Here is a 24,664-nt window from a genome sequence, read left to right on the forward strand (position 1 = left end):
CTAGCTGTTCCAAGACATTTGCATTGACAAAATCAAGAAATGTCTGGGCATTTATGTTTTGGCATGAGTAGTTCTTCTAGTCTATGTTTGGGAAGTTAAAGTCACCCAGGATCAGAGTAAAGGGTTGAATCTTGATAGAGTCAAACAGGTTCAAATAGGTGGATTGGGCATCTTGAATCAGATTTGGGGGCCGGTAGCTAGCTATGATTTGAATAGGGGTCATCTCAATGATTAACTGCACCTGGAGTGTCTCTTGTGTGTCATACTGTTTGACCTGCCTGAAGGTTTGTATGTCTTTAAAGGACAACCTCACCGACAGACTCAAAAAACATGTTTATTTCATTATGGTTTGGTGTTTCCAACATTTTAACACCACTCTGGGACTATTTAGAGCTTTTTAGATATTTTTATAAGCAATTTCTGACTTTTACCACATGGGGTCTGGCATCTTGAAATAATTCTGACTGTTTAGTCTGCCTCTAAGTATCCCAGAATGCATTGTTTGTCTCCAGACAATTGCATCAGATCTGCCACATTTTCCCTAAAGCTCCTGTCAGTCCACTTGATTTTACAGGCATTCACTGCTGTGTTATAATCACCTACTTTTGGTTAAAATGTTATCCTTTTTCAATGACTACTTCAAACACCAGCAGTGCAAATGCTTCTTTTTCTTCTTTAGACTTTTCCCGATTAGGGGTCGCCACAGCGGAACTCCGGTCCACTAATGATTGGCAGTAGATATTTTTAAGGGTGCTGAGGTACCAGCTCAACTCCCAACCTTCAATGAAGGCACACTAGCAGTGCTAGTCTGGTCACCTGCTGTGAGCTGTCAATCTCATGCAGATAATGGGCCAAATTACCCTTAGCTCTTTGACAGCTAGGGAAGGTAGGTGTGAAGGGGGAGGGGAGATACTTTGAAGAACTAGATTTCAGCCTTCACAAAAGAAATCAAGTTAGCATTTCTAAGAAGAAAGAGCAATAAAATGCACTTTTCAATTTTGTTCTGTAGCATTTACACAAGTAGTGCAGTGCAAATGCTATAGAACAAAACTGAAAAGTGCATTTTATTGCTCTTTCTTCTTAGAAAAGCTAACTTGATTTCTTTTGTGAAGGCTGAAATCTAGTTCTTCATGGTATCTCCCCTTCCCCTTCACACCTACCTTCCCTAGCTGTCAAAGGGCTAAGGGTAATTTGGCCCATTATCTGCATGTAATTGACAGCTCACAGCAGGTGACCAGACTAATGTAATGTTTTCGTGTCAGCCTTTCCTTCCTTACAGTGGGAGATTATTTTTATTGCACTCCTGTCAAATTTAGAACCAAGCTCCATAGCACTGGGAATAATCACATTTTGCAAAGTATCAAACTCCCACTTATTTTTCCTTCCTGTTTGGTTAAATAGCTAACAAATGATGCACTATAAACACAAAATATTTCACAGACTTGCATGACAGTACCCACATGCTTTTTTTAAGTGGTAATTTAAGAAAATTACGGTATTGCATACTTCTTGTAATCTGATGTAGTGTTGTTGATTAATTGTGATAGACATCTGCTTCTTATGTAAAAACATGCAATTAATATCTACGCATGATCATTGAAAATTTATGCTCTTAGTTTTTGCAGCTGTTACTGTGCTTTTGCATGTACTTTGTCACATATCGGTAGGGCTCTTCAGAAAAGTGAGATTATAGTTTGACACTTTTGCTAGTTAAGAGTGGGCTGGGCAAGGCAGCTCTGACATCACAATGTGGGAGATCCACTGGCTCTTCTATACAGCATGCAAATCAGGCAGGGATTATATCACTTTGGGGGAGGAAACGTCCCCGGTAGCTAGAGCAAGAGCTCTAGCAGATGTGACATCATCATTTCAGAGTCAGATAGAGGTTTTTCAACTTGGTTTTCAAAGTGGAAAGTAAAACAGTACGGAAAGGTATGAAGCCTAACAGGGAAATCAGTTGAGTGGATTAGTTTTTAAAGGTGCATGGGTGATTTTTTGAGGCTGTATCAATGAACAGGGACTAAAAGAGACAGCAGGTTGAGCAATCTGCTTTAATATCCCGTTGTTGTCCTTTAATGTATATTGAAACTCCACATCCTTTGGCTTTACTGCCCACAGTTTGGGGTCTGAATGTATGATAGAACGAGTAACCAGGTAAGGGTGGGGTACTCTACGCAGCTTTGAACCAGGTTTCTGTGACTGCACAGATGTCAGCATTTTCCAGGACTAGGAATGTTTGCCATGAGTGCAGTTTCATGTTTAGACTCCTAGCATTTAGCAGCATGACCTTTAATTTGTGTTTTGTTGAAATTTTTATGTTTTTATATATATATATATATATATATATATATATATATATATATATATATATATAAGCACACCTCAGCAATGATAAGCAACACACCTCTCCTCCCAAACAAGCACAAGAAAAAAATAAATAAATTCATTACAATTGAGTACATCCAGTTTTTATTTTTAGATGTGCAGCAGATGTCTACTGTTTGTCTATCTGAGCAAAGTTAAGTATAGCTGCTCAACAAGCTGCACCATGCAAACAAGCACATTAATGCAAAAAAAAAACCCCAAAACAAACAAACAAATAAATAAATAAATTGCAATTTCACGACATGCAATCTGTTGCTCAGCTTTTGGTCCAGGTTAACAGGCCAAAAGTATTGTGCTGTGCTTACCAACTGTCCAGAATTTTTATGGATGGTCTACAAGTATGGGACAGCCTCTACACTGTTGCTTGCATGGATTCAATAAACATGTTACAGTGATCACCCTCAGCACAGCACCATAATTAATATGTATGGCACACTGGCGAGGAGGAGCAGTGGCCATGTACATGGATACATTCAATGTAGCTTCTACACAGAGCTTACAAGGATTTTACTAAATCCTGGGGTATGCAAAACTATTCCAATCTGTACTACCCATATTGGGTAAATACTTAAACTGTCAATCACGACATTGTTGCTCTCCCTGGCAATATCTAAAACTCTTGATTTCTAGGTTGATTCATCTACCACTTGTTAATAACATTCATTTAATGCTTTATTAAGCAACAATCTATCATGAGGGAAAGAGAGAGTTTTCTGACATATTTTTGGACTGTTTAAATCACCTGCTAAAATGCTGATAATTTTTAACCAAACACATCAGTGAGTTCTACAAAAAAAAAAAAAAAAAGATATGAGCTATCAGTCGGTAATTCTGCCTCCTGTCTGCTGGAATGACCTGTGGCTCATGGATTTTTGTAGGGTTCTGGTAGCTATCAGACCCTACTTGTAAGTATTCAGGCCACAAAGGCCACAGCAGCTTCTACAGCCTCACTCATTGGCTGCTCTTCCATGAACTCTGTTGGTGGACCTACCCCCTGCTGGGGCTACAGGGCAGAGTTTGCAGGTTGTTACCTATTAATAGATTCTGAGTCATCCTCCTGGGGCTACTGTGTGTTGGGTAATTGGTAGTGGTCTTGCAAGAGGCTTACCCTCAACAGAGGTATACATTGATGATAGGGGAATCACTATACTTTTTATCGTGTCATCCCACAGCATTAATGTGATGGGAACTGCAGTCTATGCACAGTGATGGTGACAGACCAACATTTCCTGCTCTGTGGCCAGAATTCCCATGGGCTACCTTCAGGTCCATAGGTTAGGCTGTCAGCATTCAGGTTCTGAAAAAGACTTTTATTTTGAGTAAACATTTCCATATTCCACAATGCCATAATATCACAAGTTACAGTATTGCATACCCTGTGCCTACTGATAATAAAGCTTCACATATCCCCATGTTTGCTAGCTTGCTAACCACAACATGATACATATAGTACTCCTCAGCATTTTTAATTGATAGCTGCACTCTAAGACACTTTTATTGGCATTGTTATCTGATGTCTGGGCACATAAACTATAGAATTATGTGACAATACTGTAAAAACTGTACTAGTAGTACTTAATAGTTCCCATACTATACACAGAAGGCTGTGTATCTGGGCACATAATAAATGTCTGTGCAACTGACACTGGGCCTGTAGTTCTTCTACCAGATGTAGATATCAGTGCTGTAGGTCACCAAAATGATATCGGAGCATGTTCCAGTTCATTGCAGGTTTGTCTTCTTGTAGAGATCACTGGATATACTCTCTCTCACATCAAACTTCCAGGAATGGTGCACACTGCCATGAAACTGCAGCCTCATGTTACTTTTGGTAATACAGCATATGAAATATCTTCTACTTTTTTCCTTACAGGTGGTCAGTATCCCCCTGCTGTCCAAGACTGTGCATTTGTCTAGCTGCCATGTTATCAACATTGTAATTTTACACAAGATGTGTAAAAAATGGCACCCTCTCAACATGTGAAATTCACTTACATTGCAAAGTACTCTATGTCCATAAAATGGTATCAGATTTTTAGCATGGTGAATGAGGATGTAGATATGTCAGACTGTAAAAGGTGCTCTATAATGCATGGAACTGTTCCTCTGTATTTACCTCTCTCTCCATCAAAACATATTACAGGTTAGAGATATTCACAGATGAGCCTTATTATATATGCATAGCATGCTACAATATACAAATGCACCAGGCCAGCATTTTCTGCCTGGGCATGCAATTCATGTAGGAGAGTAACTGCCTGTATAGCTAAAGAAAGACAGTTATGGACAGCACCAAAGCCATTCATACTGTGCGTCTTTGTTAATTAATAATGAATAACATTTTCATTACACTGTCTCTGCAGCTTGCTGTTTGTGTATGCCTATTTTGCCCACAAGTATGCCTGCAGATGGGCATTACTATGTGTGTGTGTGTGTGTGTGTGTGTGTGTGTGTGTGTGTGTGTGTGTGTGTGTGTGTGTGTGTGTGTGTGTAGACATGCATATGCTTGCATATATGCCAACATGCATGCACTTGTTTGTGTATATGCATGTGCATTTCTTTAATCTTGTTCTTTTGTGTTCTGTAGTCCATCCCCAAACCTTAAACCTGGGATGCAATATGTGCCTAAAGGTTTGAAATAAGGCAATAGCACACATCTCTTTCAGTGTTGTCTGAACATTAGTAGAAAGGGCGGAAACCACAAATAAAGAAAATCTTTATAGAGAATGGCAGATGGAGCCTCCTATCCAATATAGCTTTGGTCAGCTGTTAAGGGGGATTTTCTAACCAGTTTTCCTCTCTGTCTGCCTTCATATTTTATTTATTTTTATATCTCTTTGTTAACTGTATAAGTGAAATAGCCCAAAGACCCTTTTGAGTCATGATCTGGGCTCAAAGTCAGTCCTATCTAAGTGGTAGTCAGCAGGCTGTTTTATGGCAGGACAAGCTGTCATCTCATCTCCTGGTCACCTTAGGAGTCCCTCAGGGCTCCATACTAGGCCCCCTCCTCTTCTCTATAGGACAAATGTTTAAGGCCTAGGATCTTCTTTGCGAGGTACTTTTGCAGCCTCTCCAGTTGCTGCAGGTGTTTAGTGAGTTATTAGTAATCTTTGGGCATTATAGGCTGAATGGAAGGATAGTAATGGCAGTACATATTCTTGTTTTAACAGAAGAATGTTCTTGGCAATGGTTTTATCTTTTAAAGGAGATTGTAGATAGGAGATTCTGTAGCAGAGCTTTAGCTACATGAGAACTTTAATAATAATATTGTCAGTATGAGTGATGAAGGTAAGGGATTATTTGTGGTTATTCTCAGGTTTTTGTACCCAGTTAAATAAGGAATGGCCATTTTCCTGGGTAATTGTGATGGCTATTTTGGGCAGGTGTGAAGCTTTTGTGTACTGGAAAAAAGTATAATGTTGGTCTTCAACCAGCATAATCAGCTACAACTTCAGGGAGCAGAAGGCTGGATCTCATATGAGCCCATAAAGGTTTTATGGTGCATGCTGTGACAAGCTGCACTTGAAACCTTTATTATTTTTAAGTATCTATTATTATAAGTATACTCCATGTATTTTTCACTTATTTTATATAGTAGCCCCAGAAAAGTCAAATTTGACTCAGTTCTCACACAGCTTGTGTATACTGCTTTTTATACATGCATCACATCCTTTGTAAGCAACCCTTTGTTTTATTTTTCCTTTCTTGTCACCACAGCTTTCATTTATTACTTTAACTATCATGCTCAACTTGTCTTCTAGCATTTTTTAACATCTTGCATGTTATTTCTTTCTTATTTATGTCCTTTACTGGTCACCCTTAAATGGCCTCCTTCCTGCATCTTTTCATGTGCCCTTTCTCCTTAATTGTTGACTCATTTCAATGAAGTTCTAATGAAGTTCTTCTCACACATCCTGTTTGCATTACTGCTTAAACTAACTCTTGTTTATTTCAGGGATTTTTTTCCAGCTGTCCTTTCATTGGTTTCACACTTCCTGTCATGCTAATCTTTCCATAATTATTTTAATCAGTTTTAATGTATTACTTCAAAGTGCAAAATACTGTTCATGTGGGTGTTTTACTGTTCACTTGAAGAATGAACCTCTGAGCTCCCTAAACCATGAACATACAAACAAACAAAAAACTAACCACAGCTCCATGTTAGTGGAAAGCATTCACTGATACACAAGGTCCCATAACATACCAGTGAGTGACAAGCAATATGTGCCAAGTGTGGAACAGTTCATTAAGTGTGCATTTAAGACCCAGATTACAAACATATTAGTAAGGCAAGGTGTCATTTTGCTGGCTCCAAAGGGTCTCTGTACAGAGTGAGAGAGGGAGGGATGGAGACAGAGCGACATTAATTGAATGAACCAAGAATGTATTATTTTTGAGCAAGTGCTATATTGTTTAATGTGCCATTTTCCTGTTTTTCTTCTGTGTATGTGTATGTGTTAATACAGTTCCTGTATGTAATCTGTTCTATATATAAAGTGGATATGTTTTTCACTGGTACACTTGTGAATGATGAATCATAAATGTATGCATCTGTTGTGTTTGAGTGGGTAAGCATTTGAAATTCAAATATTAGTGTATAAACTTTATACGAAATACCTATGCTTCAATATTTTAACATAATTTTCAATGATAGTTTATGCTTAATATATTTTACTGCACTTAATTATTTTTTTTACTTTTGATAACCCAGACACAAGGCAAAATTATAATCAACAAGTCAAGGCATACAAGTAAGTTTAAATGCAAAGTTCTCACACAGCTTGTGTACGTGTCGTTTTATACATCCAGTCATACAAGTAAGGCTAAACACAAACTAGTAATATAACACACTTCATTTTAATTTTCCCTTAAACTTCAATTCCAGTATGAGGAATTTTCTTGAACTTTACTGAGCTTTCATTCTAACCATATAAAGCTTACTTATTTTCACTATGCATGCCAAAGGGACCCTTGTGGTAAAAATAAACAAGAGTGTTTGAGCACTGCTGTGTTATATTACAGCCTGACAAAAACATACATATGTTGAAATGGACAGTTAATTGTCACAGCATCACACAAAAATGAACAGCAACAGTTCAATATGCAGATCTGCAGCCTAGTCCACTATCATGCAGTTAGAAATCAAAACTGTTCCAAAAATATTATGAGATTTTTGGTAACATTTCAAATTTATGATTACCTTTGAAATATTTTCTAATTTTGAGTCAATTTCTGATCTTCAAAACTGATTGGCATTTCCTTTTTTGAATTAATTTCATCCATGTTTCCTTGAATAAAGGTTTGGTGAGTCATCCATCTTGGGGTATTTGTTAATGAATTTCCATTTCTGTTAGCTACTGTCTTGTTTCCAGTTTATGGAGAGATACAAATTAAAAATACTCTGAAGTGTGAGGCAGTTTTTAGAAGGTAGCTGGATTAATTTTTGTATCGGGGAAGACTAGCTGCTAAAGATGTTAGTGCTTTGGATCATTGGTGAAATGCATTTTGGTGTTAGTTTTGTTCTGCTAACTAGTGGTGTAGTTCTACAATGTCTGTATATTGCTGCATTCAGAGCATGCCTGCTCTGTGCTGTAAACCATAAAGGAAAGAAAATTATGTCCTCAAAACATAAGTGGATGTTTTTTTTTTAAACCTCAATTTAAAAATTAAACCTGATCTATAATTGTAAAAGGAATCTTCAAGTACCATCTGATCAACTTTACTTGCCAATGGGACTAACCTATCAACTAGGCAATAAGATGAGATAGCAAATCTCAACATATTGCAAATATTTCACACATAATGAAAAAGTCAGAAAGAAAGCATTCTCTATATACTAACTCTGAGACTACACTGTCATGATGAAAGGGGAATGCTTTTATCCCACTACAGAGAACTCAGATGTCTGTATAGAAAACTCTCTGCTCTTATCCATAACATTGCTCAATGAAATAGAACTATACAAGCTGATTAAGTTGACAAATGAAACAGTGATTTGAGAAATTTAATGACAAACCTCTTGTTGAGTTGCTCCTCAATAATATATCTACACCCAAAAAACTCCCCATTTGCCCACTGTAGTTCTTTACATCATGTAATAAATACCCCTTTATAGTAACAGTTGGGGGTGAGGGCTTCCAGTTCCCCAGTGTCAGCTACTTTCAGCTGAATGGACAGGATCCCGCTTCACCTATGTTGTTTCCTAACATAAAGAAAAAAGGCTCATATAAACAGTAAATGATAAGTATAAAATTTCCCTTCCTAATGACCTGATGAAATACAGCCAACATAGGCCCCTACAGAATAACAGAAGCCCCAATAATGATACTGACCTGTACCCACCCTCACCAGTGACACCAATCCTGATAGATATCACTTCAGGACAAAAACGTTCCTGTAATAAAGAAAATGGTCTGTTATCAATTATTAAAATGGTACACCCCATGGTAACACATGCACATATGTATGAATATTTCATTACAGACGTGACATCCCCACTCTGGGCCAGTAATCAAGGAGCCTGAATCTTCACCACTGATACTGGAGAGGGACGTTCACTTGGAATACAAATGGATACACTCAGTAATTCCAGATGCAGACCACTCAACATAAGCACAATTTCCCTTAAGAGCACACAGGAAATGCAGACAGCCCAGGGTCTGGATTTCTCTATCTGGCTCCCTCCAGGTCCCCAGTAAGACTCTCCACTGGTATAGCTGCAGGGTTAGGTCCTCAACCAAGTTTCCAAGTCAAGTCTTTAGCCCCCTCTCTGTGAAACCAGTGCTTCGTGTCCTTGCTTCAAGTAGCTGACACACAATCTTTGTGATTTAATTTTCACACATGCATGTACACACACACACACACACACACACACACACACACACACACACACACACACACACACACACACACACACACACACCTGGGAAAGAATATGCCACCAGTCAGTTACTATAAGGTTCTTAAAAGAGTGTCCAGTTATACTGACTGAAGTTAATATTAATGCAAATGGTAATGTTGACAAAACAACAAGGCTTTCAGGAGTGGCTAGAGTTATCACCAAATAAATATGTGCAAATGGTCTCAAAACTTAAATATTTTCTAAAAAGAACCAGTCACAATGAAAATTTTAAATATATTTAATAATAATAAATGAACATGAAAATACTAAACGCTTATTTACAGTAAACACCAGAGTTTCAGTCACAGGGAATATTAAAAATAACACTGATGGAAAGTTTCACACAGTTATAGAAAAAACAGTATTTAGCTAGTCTCACTATCTATTCCTGATTGACTAAAATAATTACTGTTCCTCTTTACTGAATATAGAAGGCAAGATGGGTGAGTGCTCCTTGTTGTCAGATCCAAGACAGAATACAGAATGCTCCTGAGATTTCATTCTCCTCTAATATTAAAGCATTATTTCTGTACAGAATGACATCTCATACATCTGGACATCTGAATTCTGGTTCCCATGCAACCCCCACTGCAAGAAGCTGTCAGAGTTTAGCACCTACGTGTTACCATACACACAGACAGAGCATTGCTGCGATGTGGTGCAGCTGCTGGAAGTCATAAAACTACAAAACCATTCCACTCTTCCTACAGGAGCTGAAAGCTATTCTCTAGTACAGACATTGTGTCTCTGTCTACCTTCAAAAAATGTGGGATAACATCTTTATGGCTTAACCCATAAAGTAATTTAATTTCAGATATATTTTAAAGTCAGGTAGATTAACCTCTTCCCTTCCAGTATATTATGTTACAATGTATATACATTTAATTCAGTTACAATAATACATGTACATTTCTTTTCCTTCCAGCAGGGCACACTGTTGATACATTTTAATACAAGCAGACCTCACAAATTTATTTTTAGTACAAGCATCTGTAAAAATCAGTTTGATATACAAATGACATATACTTATTTACAAAATTCTAGCTAGCTGTACTGGCATAAGTTATCCATCCACTGCCATACTTCTACTGGCATGGTCGGCAGTACCTTCTATCACAACAAACATACTACAGTTCTTTCCCATTTACTTTTTAAGGAAGGAAAATTATACTAGCAGTGAGCCCTTTGTTTCATACAGCAGATCTCATTACACATTTGCAAGCTCTAATTTATATCTAGCTAGAGTGTGCATTATTGCCTTGTGTGATATAGGGGAATATTACCAGCCCTGCTGACTTAGAACAAAAATGCATATAAACAATATACTTGTGCAAATGTATGTTTTAATAGTAGAAACTGGAACATGCAGAGTTAACTTGCAAAATTTCAAGAAAATAAGTTGAAATTAAATTGTTTTACAATTGTGTTATAAAAGATGCAGCAAAGAGACAGGATGTCTAGAACTAGGGTTGCCATCTGCATTGTTTTGTGTTTCTTTGTTTTATGTCTTCTAGCAACTGCAAACATCTGAAGGCTATGTATTTTTCAAAATGCTACAATGGGGGGTTTAGCTTGGGAACTTAAGTCAGGTAACAAAAAATTGACGTCATCCAAGCTAACCCAGCAGTAATATTTTATATTAATTTAAGAACTCTCTCAGATAGAGACTATACATTTTGTATTTTATCTTTGACCTGCAAACATACACTCATCATCACCATCTGCACTTGCCTTGCTCTGTAAGTATTTTTTTTAGGGCATAGTAACTCTTTTAGATATAGTTAGGAATATAGTAAATATTAGTTTAGATGTTTTCTGTATTTATTTGAGACTGTCCTGCATTATTGTTTTAAATACTTCCTGTAATTTTGAACTCTGAAGTAACTGTGTTGATTTACTGAGTATTGTCTTGTTCTTTTATTATTTATTATTACATATATTTAAACTTATCTTTGTGGCTGATACTTGTGAGACATATTTAAGTTCTTAGAGTATGTGCAGATCTATTAGGTGACCCTGTACAGGCCACTCCAATAGACATGCTTGGTCAGACTACCATTTGGTTTAATAGTAACATTACACAGTAGGATTAGACATCCTTTGTTAAGGGCCTTAAAAGTAGCTGATAAGAGTGGTTGGTGGCAGTGGAAAGTACCTTATAGTCTGGGTTGAAGGGGGCATAGCTAGTAAACCAGTGCCAGCCTTTCCCAGGAGTGTGTGTGTGTGTGTGTGTGTGTTTGTATCTAAACCAAACCTCAAAGTGTGTGTGTGTGTGTGTGTGTGTGTGTGTGTGTGTGTGTGTGTGTGTGTGTGTGTGTGTGTGTGTGTGTGTGTGTGTGTGTGTGTCAGCTACTTGGGCAGAGACATGAAGCACTGTTTGGACAGAGAGGGTGCCGGAGGTTTTGGCTTGGCCACTCAGCTGAGATCTTAACCGTATAGCTGTGCCAGTGGGTAGTCTTACTGGGGATCTGGAGAAAGAGGGAGAAACCAACCCAGACTGACCATGATCTCTGTGTGCTCTAAGGGGAAATTGCACTTTACTGTGTGTGTGTACTTGTCATCCTCCCATTGTGTATGTCCCCCACTGTTACCAGTGGTGAGTATTGAGGCTCCTTGATTACTGGGCCAGTGCAGGGGCATCACACCTTGAAAGCAACATATTTGAACAACAGGTATGTAATGTTAGTAATGTTTAATGCTGCCCTGTTTCTCTAGATGGCAATGTATAATAGAGGATTATGACTGAGTCTCTCCGATTGTAACCATGTTATTATGTATTTGAGGCATGGATGCCAAGAAATTCACCTCAAGTGACATAATTTTTTTCTGTCCTCATTTGAATTTCATTTATAGTGTCTGTAGGGCTTGAAGGAATTACTTATTCTGGAGATGCACAAAGTTCTTTGACATATGAATATCTGATATTTCCTTGCAACAAAGGGAGGGTATAACAAGCTGTCACCTCCTGGCCATCATATTGCATTAAAGCTGTATAACTGTTTCAGTGGTTAGTTCCTCCTCTTTTAACAAGCAGCATCCATCATGAGTAAAAGCAGCAGCTGACATGTAGTGCATATTAATTGTATCTATGGCTGTTAGCCTTACTGGTTGTTCATACAACAGGCAAGACAATACATCAGCAACACCATGTTACTTGGTTGCATTTTACAAGGGTCCCATTAGAAACAGACATAGTGTTATAGCCTGTCAGCAGTTACCATGGAACCCATTTTCTTGATCTGAATATGGCTAATAGCAGCAGCAGTAGTCTCCAACCAGGAAAAAAAAACTTTTTTTAATTTAGATATTATTTTAATCTACTTATTTCCGGACTAGACTAGTTCTGTTGGGGAATGATATGAACTGATTTTAATATGTGACCTATCTCTTGCTGTACCATCCTGGAGTTTATGTGATAGAATAGTATCACCATCCTAGACTTTATGTGATAAAATAGTATCACCATCCTGGAGTTTATGTGATCAAATAGTATCACCATCCTGGAGTTTATGTGATTGAATAGTATCACCATCCTGGAGTTTATGTGATCGAACAGTATCACCTTCCTGGAGTTTATGTGATCGAATAGTATCATCATCCTGGAGTTTATGTGATCGAATAGCATCACCATCCTGGAGTTTATGCGATAGAATAGTATCACCATCCTGGAGTTTATGTGATCAAATAGTAATGCCATCCTGGAGTTTATGTGATCGAATAGTATCACCATCTTGGAGTTTATGTGATCAGATAGTCATGCCATCCTGGAGTTTATGAGATTGAATACTATCACCATCCTGGAGTTTATGCGATAGTATATTATTACCATCCTGGAGTTTATGCGATAGAATAGTATCAGCTCTATCAGGTTAAGCATCAAATGCCAACCTAATAAGCAAAGGCAGATCAAAGTGGTTAAGTACATCAACATAAGTGATGCTTAATTTACTTCCTTTAAGCCATATTTGAAGTCTTCCAATTTCAATGAAGAGATATTTTGTCACACATAATTTTATATATATAGTATAATCGAGAGGTTTGGTGGAAACCTGTGGTGTAGTTTAATAGCCCTAAGTATGACATCATTTGTGACACATTCCATAGTATGGGTACCTTTAGTATAGCAATTATCTTTATTTTTGTGACATATACATTCATTCTTCTCAATCACATGCCCACAACATGAAATTTCATCTTTAGAAAATTCACAATTTTGTCATACATATAAACTCCAGGAAGGTGATACTAGTGTACCCAGTTCAGCTTTGTTAAGGGCAGATCCTGCCTCTTAAACCTGGTTGATTTCTTTGAAACAGTCACCAAGGTCATTGACGAGGGGAAGGTGGTCCACACAGCCTACCTGGACCTCGCAAAAGCCTTCGATACAATACCCCACTCGGGCATTATAGATATGCTCACCAGCTTAAATATAAACCCCTATGTCACTAGATGGATTGCAAACTGGCTCAAGGACAGAACCCACATGGTTAGAATTGCTGGAGCCATGTCAGACTCCAAACCAGTTACAAGTGGTGTCCCACAAGGCTCAGTCCTGGGACCTCTCTTGTTCGGTATATATTTCTCAGAGGTACAGGCCAACACGGAAGGACTGTGGCTGACCAAGTTCACAGATGACTGCAAACTGGGCGCCATAATCGACTCTCCAGCCGACACAAGCATCCTCCAAAAGGGCCTCATAGAAACAGACAACTGGTGCCAGAGCCATGGCCTCAAGCTAAATGCCAAAAGTGTATAGTCATCCCTTTGGCAAAACAAAGTGCCCACAAACTACCACATAGGTGGTAATCCATTAAGTACAGAAGAAGTAATTAGGGACCTGGGGACCCAAGTTGATAGCAATCTCTCATTTGACAACCACGTGGCCAAAGTGGTTAGAAAAACATTTTATATAGCCCACCTAATCATGAAGGGATTCACATCTAGATCAGGGAGGTCATTGTGCCTCTTTACTCATCCCTCATCAGGCCCATAATTGAGTACAATGCCCCTTTTGGGATGTACCTTACCAGACACCTGCAGCAACTGGAAAGACCCCAAAAGTACCTCACCAAGAGGATCAAAGGGCTCAAACAGATGCCATATGCTGCCCGGTTAAAGAAACTCCAGCTCTACTCAGTGGCATACCGCCTGTTCAGAGGCGATCTGTGCCTGACGTATAAAGCCATGTCCAACCCGGAATTAATGGACATGCTGCACCTCAGAAAATCTAAATCCCATCGAGCTATGCACTTGAGAGACTTGAACCTCAGCACTGAAATAAATAGGACATGCTGGAGGGACAGATTCATAACCCAGAGGCTCCCTTCACTCTGGAATAAAATCCCAGTCCAGGTTAGGCAGAGTCCCTCATTGACTCTCTTCAACAGGAATCTTGATGAGTGGATGGGAGATCGTAGGTTTACCCCGGGTATCACTTCTGTGTCACTGTTAGACAGAGGCACAGTATACTAACCTCGAAAAAGGGCATAGCAAAATAAATTTAAAATGGGTGGCGAAAGCCAAACACATTCTGGCTAGGCTTATAAATGCCCTAGGGCAGATAGCCTAGTATGAACCTATGAACCTATACACAGTATCATGCAAACTACACCCTCTTTTTCAATTTATGCATTTTTTTCAGCTTTCCTTTTTTCTTTCTTTCTTTGGGTTACTTTTTCCAAGTCATTTCAGTAGAGAGAAGCCCCAGTGTAAATTAGCTACTTAATAAACTTTACATAGGTTAAGTTTTTTTTGTTCGTTTGTTTTGTTTTTTTATGAAAGTTAAAATCTTAGTTTTGTAATTAGTTATGTTTTAGTTAGTTTAATTTCAGCACAACTTTTTAGATTCTGGACGATTTTGCCTGTTGTGCCATTTTTGCCTGGCAAGTTATGGCTTTGTTATGGCTTGTGTGTTGTTATTTAAATTTTTATATACATGTTTTTCTTTTGTGCCTGCTAATCATCAAGCTATCTGTTAGTGGCCTTGAGTCCACCCCCCCTTCCACTATGGGTATCCTCAGCATGAAGGTAACAACACCTGAAGGGGCCATCATACAGATAGCCATGGAGGTTGTCTGTGCTCTCAATGACATCTTGGCAAGACAATGAGGGCATTGTTAATGAAGTCCTACCTCTGCCTGTGTTAGCTCACATGAGTATCTGCATCACCATAGGGCATTCTATACCCTCCTGTTGTATGTCTGTGCTTCCACGCCTATGCTATAGAGGGCTACTACCACTAGCTTGAGAATACAAAGCCCACCAGCCAAGTCCTGTACATTTTGGTGGTTTGCAAGCCTCTACTTGAATGGTAGCATCAGCTTGCTGAAACTAATTTCCCCCTCCCACAAGATGGATAGGCCAGTATCAACTACTAATTCCCATCCTCTCCTGTCCTTCACTTCTAGTCTATGAGTTGCTATTCAAACTCAGGTTGTCTGGATTATAGTCAGGACTTTATACATCTATATGACAGAGCTGGGCTACTTGAGGTATTTGTTTTGTTTTATTTATTATAGGTTCATAGGGGCTTACTAAGCTGTTGGACTGGGAAGATCCTATGAAGCCTAGTCCTGCATTCCCATGGTAATTATTAGCCCTTATATTTTGCTATATGAATTCCCAAAGATGGGCCAGAAAAGTATATGCTGGGTACTTACATTTTTTTCTTAAATTATCAAAAACACTAATAAAAAAAAAAAAAAACACAGAGTCTTCCAGGATAAAAAAAAACTTTTTCCCCCATCCATGAGGGCCATTGGTGCTAAACCAGGGGGTGAATTTGCAGTCACCTGTCCATTCATCCAAGCTACATTTAACTACAGTAAGAGAAATGCTCTGCTTTATGAAAAGGGGAAGCTGGTTCCATAGAAGTATTCTCTGTGATACGTACCTGCTCTTCCAGCATGTTCTGTTACTCTTGCAAAAGAGATTGAGGTCCCTTGAGCAGGTCTTTCTGATGCCATTGGACTTTCAAATGTGCAATAAGACTGACAGAGTAGGTCTTGTTGAGGCTTTATACAGGAGTCAGAGGTCACCCTTCAGTAACCTGTATGATACCAAAAAGAGAGAAAAAGGTTTTCACACAGTCTGCGTAGTTTTTTATGATTTAGGCCCTTGATTTTTTAGTGAGGAAGCATTGTGGTCATTCCAGCAGTGACAAGTGTTTGGACAGGTAGATAAAATGAGTGTTATACTCAGTGATCGACCTAATGAGTGCCAAATACAGAGGAACAATAAAGCCCCTGGATCTGGATGACATACTCTTCAATATAAGCTGTGCAATGAAAACGGATTTCCATACAATAGTGGATATGTGGTGTTGAAAGGGTTGTTCATTGCAAACATAGTATCCCAGCTCTCTAACTATTGGATCAGTATTCAAGGGGGTGTTGTTAATGTGGTAGGTACAAATGAAGTCATGCTTCTCAAAGGATGCAATTATACTCTTCTTGGCATTTAGTTTCAGTCCATGGTTTTGGCATCAACTATTTGTTTTGGACAGGCCCTCTTTCATGGTGTCCTCTGAGGAGTTTATGATGGCATGAAGTTTGCAGTCATCTGCCCTGGGGATCTCCAGTAGTAACAGGTCTTTTGGAGGAGGTACAACTACCCATCCTGACTTCCTGTGTAATATTTGTGAGCCAGTTTGCTATCCAGTGAGTTACAGAGGGGTTAACATTTAGATGGGAGAGTTTATCTATGATGCTTGATTGTAAGATGGTGTTGAATACCTTTGCAAGATAGACATTGTGCACTGATTTTCCCTCATCCATTGCCTTAGTGTCTTTTTGAAGAAGTCAGCCAGGTTAAGTATGCAGGACCTACCCTTGACAAATCTGATCTGATTTGGATCGTGAGTCAGTTGGTCACTTATATCCCTTTTTATTAGTTCCATAATGACCATAACTCTGCAGATGAGGCTGGTCACGCATATGGGTTTGTAATTGCTCAGGGCTGTTGTAGTTTTAGCTTTGTGCAAGGGAATGACAGTTGTCTCATTTCATCCAGCACAAAGCCCGTTATAAGTCTAATGCTGAAAAGCCTTTGTAGGGGTCTGTCAATTCATGTTTCAGACTAGCCAAGAGGCAGCCTGATATGCTATTTGACTCCAGACATGCTGTGTTCTTTGTGTTGGGCAGTGCCTTGAGAACTTGTTCTTGGGAAATTTGAGGGTAGGAACAGATGTAAGTATTTGATCTGAGAATATTAGAGGGGAGGGGGGTGAGATTACAGCTGAAATTGTTGTCTAGTCAACTGTCTATGTCCTCTGGGTCTGAGTATGTCATATCATTTACTATTAGTATTAGCTCTGTGTAGTGCTGGGCGTTTGCTAGTCTGTTTCCTTTTTGAAATGTTGATTCATGTGTTCATTAATGTGTTGAGAATTTGTAGAGGTGCATTTTGTGTGTCCAGTTTCTTTTATTTTAAATTCTATTTAGTATGAGTTCACTTATTTGATGATGTAGCAGAACCATGATAAATGCTTAATAATATCGTACTGATAAACAACATTGTTGCTTTAGACACTTCAGGTTACATAACATGGCTTTTATCACATGTTTATTAGTGTCCCTTGGTAAGATGGATAGATGAGTATGTATATGTGCATATGAAAAAGCTTGACGCTCTTATTATTCCATGAGATTCCATTATGGGTGGGTCTCATAGGTTCATATGTGTGGACTAGTCTAAGGACCACTTGGGCCTTTTTAAACCTAGCCATGCATTACAAATCTCTGACAATTCCTTGTACCCTTGATAAGTGCCAGTAGGGGCTTGGGAGATGAAACATTTACAAGCAGGGGCCTGTAAGATGAATCATTTACCAGTTACCTGTGTCCCTTAGAGACATAGATGCCAAACCAGGGGATGAATTTCATGTTCTTCATCAATTGTCCAAATAGACTTGAATTGAGTTAGGGAGGAACTTTGCTTCACATGGATGGGGAAACCTGTTCCAGAGAAGGGGTACATACCTGTCTTTCCAACAGGTCCTATGTATATCACAGGCAAGGTTTAAGCCTTTAGAATGGGTAATTTTAGTGCTGTTTGTTTTGCAGATATGTAGGAGATCCCTCAGGGTAGAGGTCTGACAATGCCTTGTATGCCAGGCATTGATTTCCTCTCAACAGCCTGTAGAAGACAGAATTCAAGGATAGGGCTTTGAAGCAGTCTGCATAGAACATGTTTCTTACACATGTATTCTTTTTTGTGAGGAACCTCTGTGGACATTCCAGTTGTTGGATGCACTTAGTTAAGTACATACCAAATGGGGCATTGTACTTATTGATAGGTCTGATGAATGCTGAAGATAGTGGAACAATGACCTCTTTGAACCTAGATGCAATACGTTTGTTATAAGTTGCACAACACAGAATGATTTCCTCACTGCTGTAGACAAGTGATAATCAAAGGCTAGATTACTGTCTATGCATTTCCCCAAGTCCCTGACTACTGAGTCAGCTCCTAGGTGTGTGTTGTCAATATGATAGTTACCAAGGGTGAATGACTTCCTAAAGCATACAATCATGCATTTATTGGCATGGAGTTTTAGTCTATGACTTGGTTGCAAGTTATTTGTCTGTGTCAGCCCTTCTTGGAGAACATTAGTGTCAGTGGTGGATTCTATGACTGCTCCTAATATGCAGTCATATACATATTTGGTCAGCCAGTGGCCCTTGACATTGGCCTTGACTTCAGGGAAGTAAATGCCAAAAAGGAGCTGTCCCAGGACTGATCCCTGATGGTCTCCACTTGTGATTGGCCTCTTTGTAGAGTTGGACAACCTAATTCTAACTTCCTGGGTCCTGTCTGTAAGTCAGCTGGCTATCCACTGGATGGCATAAGGGCTTATACCTAACCTCTTGATGGTCTCCACTTGTGATTGGCCTCTTTGTAGAGTTGGACAACCTAATTCTAACTTCCTGGGTCCTGTCTGTAAGTCAGCTGGCTATCCACTGGATGGCATAAGGGCTTATACCTAACCTCTTGAGTTTGTCAACAATACTAGAGTGGGGTATTGTATCATGTTCCTTGACCAGGTCAAGATAGGCAGTGTAAACCATTTTGCCCTCATCTATTACTGTGGTGATCTTCTCAAAGAAGTCCACCATGTTGAGAAGGCATAAACTGATATTGACAAAACCAAATTGGATTGAGTCCAATGTGTGGAGGTTTCATATGTCAGTTGATCATTTCTATGATAATTCTTTCCATGGCTTTGCATATGAGACTAATGACACTTACTGGGTCTGAAGTTTCCAGGGTCTGTAGATGGCCTACCTTTGCGCAGAGGAATGACTGTTGCTGTTCTCCATTCATTAGGGACAAAGTCTGTTTGGAGGCTATGGTTAAATAGTGATTTCAGAAGGCCTGATAGTCATGTTTCATGCTGTTTAGAAGGCATCGTGGAATATTGTCTGGGTCCATCGATGCAGTGTTTTTGGCCTTAGAGATCCATCTATGCAGTGTTTTTGGCCTTAGAGAGAGCATTGAGGACCTGTTCCCTAGTGATAATAGGGGGAGTTATGTTTGATGATATTTCCTGAGGAGCAGCTGATGGAGAGAGAGCGAGAGAGAGAAAGTGAGGGATAAAGTTAGAGCTGAATTTGTCAGCCAGTACTTTGCTATATCATCTAGCTCAGTATAGGTGGGTACATTAACAATGTCCTCTGCACACATTTGTGTATTGCCTTTGAGGTTACGGATGTAACTAAATAATGCCTTGTGGTTGTCCATGACCTGGGAGGTCAAACTTATCTCAAATTTGTGTTTGGTTTACTTTAATTTTCCTCTGAGTTGTTTTTTTGTTTGATGAGAGTGTTTTTATCCTGCTGGCTGCTACATCTCCTTTGCCACGATTTTCTTCCTTCTGCTATAGAGACTTCTGATGTTGTGATTCCATCAGGGTGGCTTGTTTTTTGAGTTAGTTCTGTGCTTACTTCTGATGGATACAGCTGCCTCTATGCAGCTATTAACATACCTGTATTGGGTTTATATGAAAAGTTCTGTGTGAGCAGCTATGTTCTCAGGGTTTATAGGGGCTTGAAATTTTGCCAGGTTATCACCTAATGGTAAGACGTTAGCCTTAGAATAATTCCTAAATATTCCAGGGTTATCTGGGGCTCCAGGTTTTATTTTAACTTCAAAAAGACAGTTTTGTGGTCTGACCTTACAAGAGAGGACATTACACTAGGGGTGTACAGCACTCTTCCATATTAGTGATGATGAGACCCAGTATGATTTCACCCCTGGTCAGCATATTGAATATCTGATCCAGGGGAGTTTGTGTTTACAAAATCCAGGAATCTCTGTGCCTGCATGTTTTGTGTCACATATGATTCCCTGTTAATAGTAAAGTAATTAAAGTCATGCATGATTATGATACTGGGTTGGATGCTGACTGTTTCCAGTAAGCTTCAATGTATGTTATGGGTTTCTTGGATCATAGAGGGGATCTATAGCTTGCAAGGAAGTGGTATGGGATTTTGCATATGATGACTTCAGTATGAAGACACTCAAGTGCATCATCCAATTTGACCGGCCTTGAGGTATATTTATCTTTGATATAAATTGAGACACCTCTACCTTTAGCCCATGTTTGTGTAGTAGCTGGTCTAAATGTGTGGAAGACATTATCATAGGTGCTGAAAGCTGTTGAAGACTGAGGGGGCGGAGGGTGAGAGGGGCACTTAGTGATCTAAAACAGGCATTTTTTTAAACTATTTACTACCACAACATAGGTTCACATGGAAGACATTTTAAGCTTAGCCAATTTCCCTTTTGATGCTTGAATTAACAATTCCTGATTGGTCTTACCTATTCCATGGCTGATAATTGTATATTAGCCATAGTGAGAATAACTGTGATCATACCATAGATAATTTGAGGGGACCCATGTAAGGGATGCAGCATTTAGGAACTGCCTCTATCAATTAGTGGCATGAGATGCAATCCTGGAGTACATTTTCTATTCCCCATCTTAAGATCCAAGTTACATTTTAATATGGACAGGATGAACTTTGTTTTACTTGAATGGATAGTCTGTTCTGGAAGCCTCTGTGATATATATCCATCTCTCCACAGCATTCAGTTTAGATATCTGAACTATTTCTGATTCCATTTGACTTGCTGATGTTCAGTAGGTCCATCAGTATTAAGTCAGAGGATGCCTTGTATGCCAGATGCGTCACCTCTAAGCACTCTGTAGGATACTGAGTTTAGTGATAAATCTTTGAGGTGGTCCATACAAGACCTATTGTTTAGGACTTTTATCCTTTAGTAAGGTATCTCTGTGGGTATTCCAATTGTTGGATGGGTCTGGACAGGTACATGCCAAAGTGGGCATTATACAAAATGATTGACCTAATGAGGGCTTTGTAAAGGGGGACGGTAACATCTCTAGATCTAGTCACAATCAATTTGTTTATAAGCTGTACAATATAAAAAGACTTTCTTATGACTTGGCACATTTTGGTCAAAAGTTAGGTCACTGTACACACAAGTTCCAAAATGCCAAACAACTAGGTCATTTCTCAGGGGGCATTGTCAATTTGGAAGTTCCCTGGAGTAGATTACTTCCCAAAGGATACGATAATGTATTTTTTGGAGTTTAGTTTCAGCCCATGATTCTGACACCAGTTATTGTTTGGGACAAACCTTAGTGCATAATGGATAAGTCATTTGGGGATTCAATAACTGCTCCTAGCTTGCAGTCATCTCAATCCGGATTCTATTAAGGACATTTAGCAGACCAGCCAAGGTAGAACTGCATATAAATGTAACTCACACATCCTCTGTAAAAACCATTAGTAACTTGGAACACCACACCACTCACACTGTCATCATACCTTGATTGTGTGGAATGTGATATGATCATGTTAAGGAGCACATTTCCAGATGCCCCTTTACACACATTGATGTTGATATTAATTGGATAATAAGCAAATTTGTGTCTTCAATATATTACAAACCCTGCAAATAATGCTGGAAATTAGTTTTTATTTTGCTTTTATTTCAGACTCTTGTGATGTAAATGCAACATTGGAGCTTTTATTTTGGGTCTTCACATATAAATGGGCTCTGTCTAATAGCCATTAACTTGACTATGAATGTTTTATAGATAAACACATTTCTGATTTTTCTCAGCCACCATCTCATAATCAGCAGCTCGCAGTTGCTCACTGCAAGTCCTTAAGGACTCTGAGATTGTCATACTACCATGCAGTGTGATTAGTAATTATTATTCTTTACATCACAAGTATTCAAAACAGTATTAGTGTTGTCAGGAAGTGCTCAGCAATGTCTATAAAATCATTGAAATACATGTAGCCGAATCTAATTATATTTTTCAAAGAATGTCTACTTTTTGTGCAGTACATACTAACCATTAAGCATGTCTACTTTTTGTGCGGTACGTACTAACCATTTCCCTGCTCAGGCTAGGTACATTTACAGTAGCTGAAATTATTTTTGTGACTGAGTTGACATCAGTGTATAGCTGATTTGATTATAACAGACATGTATCCTTGTTCTGTCTCTTGACTTTATTTGCACAACATCTCTCCTCTTTATAACATTTCTCTATTAGAGATGTGTATTTTTCATGACTACCTCACTGGTTTTATGTCTGAACCAGCACTATTTTTTAAACTGTGTTTTCACTGCCTACAATGCCTTATTTACTTTTCATTGGGGTATTCATTATGGTGTTTAAAGGAATAAGGCACCTCAGTTTAATGTCAGGTTGAGCTTAAATATACACAACCTTCCATTCATGTATAACTTATCTGGCTCACTGCAAGTTTACTAACTCCCAGATGGGGCGTGGTAGCTTTAAGAGATTTCCAGGAAAACTTTTGCCAACTGCCAGTGCTATCATCCACTTGACAACCAAAGCATAAACAAGGCACTCACAGTAAATAAAATAAAACTTGAATCACAACCGGGAACCATAAAAACTTTCCTTACCATAGGAAGCATATCATGGGGGGTTGGCACTTGCAGTAAACAAAACTCCGGTCTGGGGGTGTCAGCATAACTCTAGCAATATATTCCATGTGCTTTCCACATTATGAACACTAACTTCCGCACGTCTCCTCGTTAGTGTGCTATGCGCGCAGACTGTGTTTATTTTTCCCTCAATGTAGCTGTAAAAGTGGGTGGGTGTGCCATCCCCCTTGCCCTATGGTTCCGGCGCCCTAGGATGTTATAGCCTTGCACTCTTGGTGTGCTCTGCATGGGTTTAAACCACTTCTCTGTGACTACAAAGATGTCAGTATTTTCTAGGCTGAGGGCAGCTTGTAGGAAGTGTGGTTTCTTGTTTAGACTCATAGCACTGAGCAGTAACACCTTTAGATTTTCTCGGTTTTGATTTGCGATGTTGAAAGCACTTATTTATTTATTTATTTATTTATTACATTTGTTTACCGGGTAGTGTCCCACTTACATCTGGGCATTGCCTAAAAAAGGCACTATGGGGGAGGACAATGTTTTAGCTAATATTCAAAAGCCTAAGCCAGAGAGGTGCAGACCATACCTGGCAAAGCAGCGTAGTATGTTGACATCTCCTTCCATGCTGACAAATATTGCACCCCCTTAGAATAGCACCAAAAATTAAGCCAGTTGTTAAAGTCAGTCATCTTCTATTCATATTGTGCCATCATCCTTGGAGAAGGTAAAATGCTGCTCAATGCTAGGCTCATACCAGCCAGGGACAAATATCAATTACACCCACATGGACTATGATTGAGTCATACTGGTACTTTTGGTCCAATGACCTGAGTGCATGAGTAATGTGGCAGATCCTGGCCCATGTTAAGCAACTGACTGTGACTTTCTCCTTACTCAGCCTGGTGAAAGAGACATCAGTGCGTCTCACAATGGAGTCTCCAATGATCAGAATGTTGGATTGTGTGGTGACTTGCCTTATGGGCTTAGAAGTAGAGGATCCATGAGATGTGGCTGTATGCATTGATGTGGGTGTTGTTTTAACAGTGCATTCAGGGCTGCTGAGGGTATTTTTTATGTATACTTCATCTAAGAGGTCTTTGGGGTTTAGGAAGGTTACATTTAAGTGCCTCAGGATATGTAGGTTTATGTCTCTGCTTTGTACTGTGTGGGAAGGGTGCAGCGAATGTACTACTGACAACCCAATTGACATTAGGAGTGCTTTTACATGAGAGCTTTGCCTCCAGTGACATTGTATAAATGTCGCTCATGTACCTTATTAGTTTGTTTGAGAATTAGCTGGTTGTCAAAAAGGTTCAAACCAAAAAGAAAGAAGTCTCACCACAAATACATATATTAGCAGAACAAGAAGCCTCTAGGAGAACGGAGCACCTTTTGGAAAAGAAAATAAAATAAAAGAAAACACAA

Source organism: Protopterus annectens, chromosome 5.part0, assembly GCF_019279795.1.
Source record: "Protopterus annectens isolate FY-2018-M chromosome 5.part0, PAN1.0, whole genome shotgun sequence".
Classification (NCBI taxonomy): Eukaryota; Metazoa; Chordata; order Ceratodontiformes; family Protopteridae; genus Protopterus; species Protopterus annectens.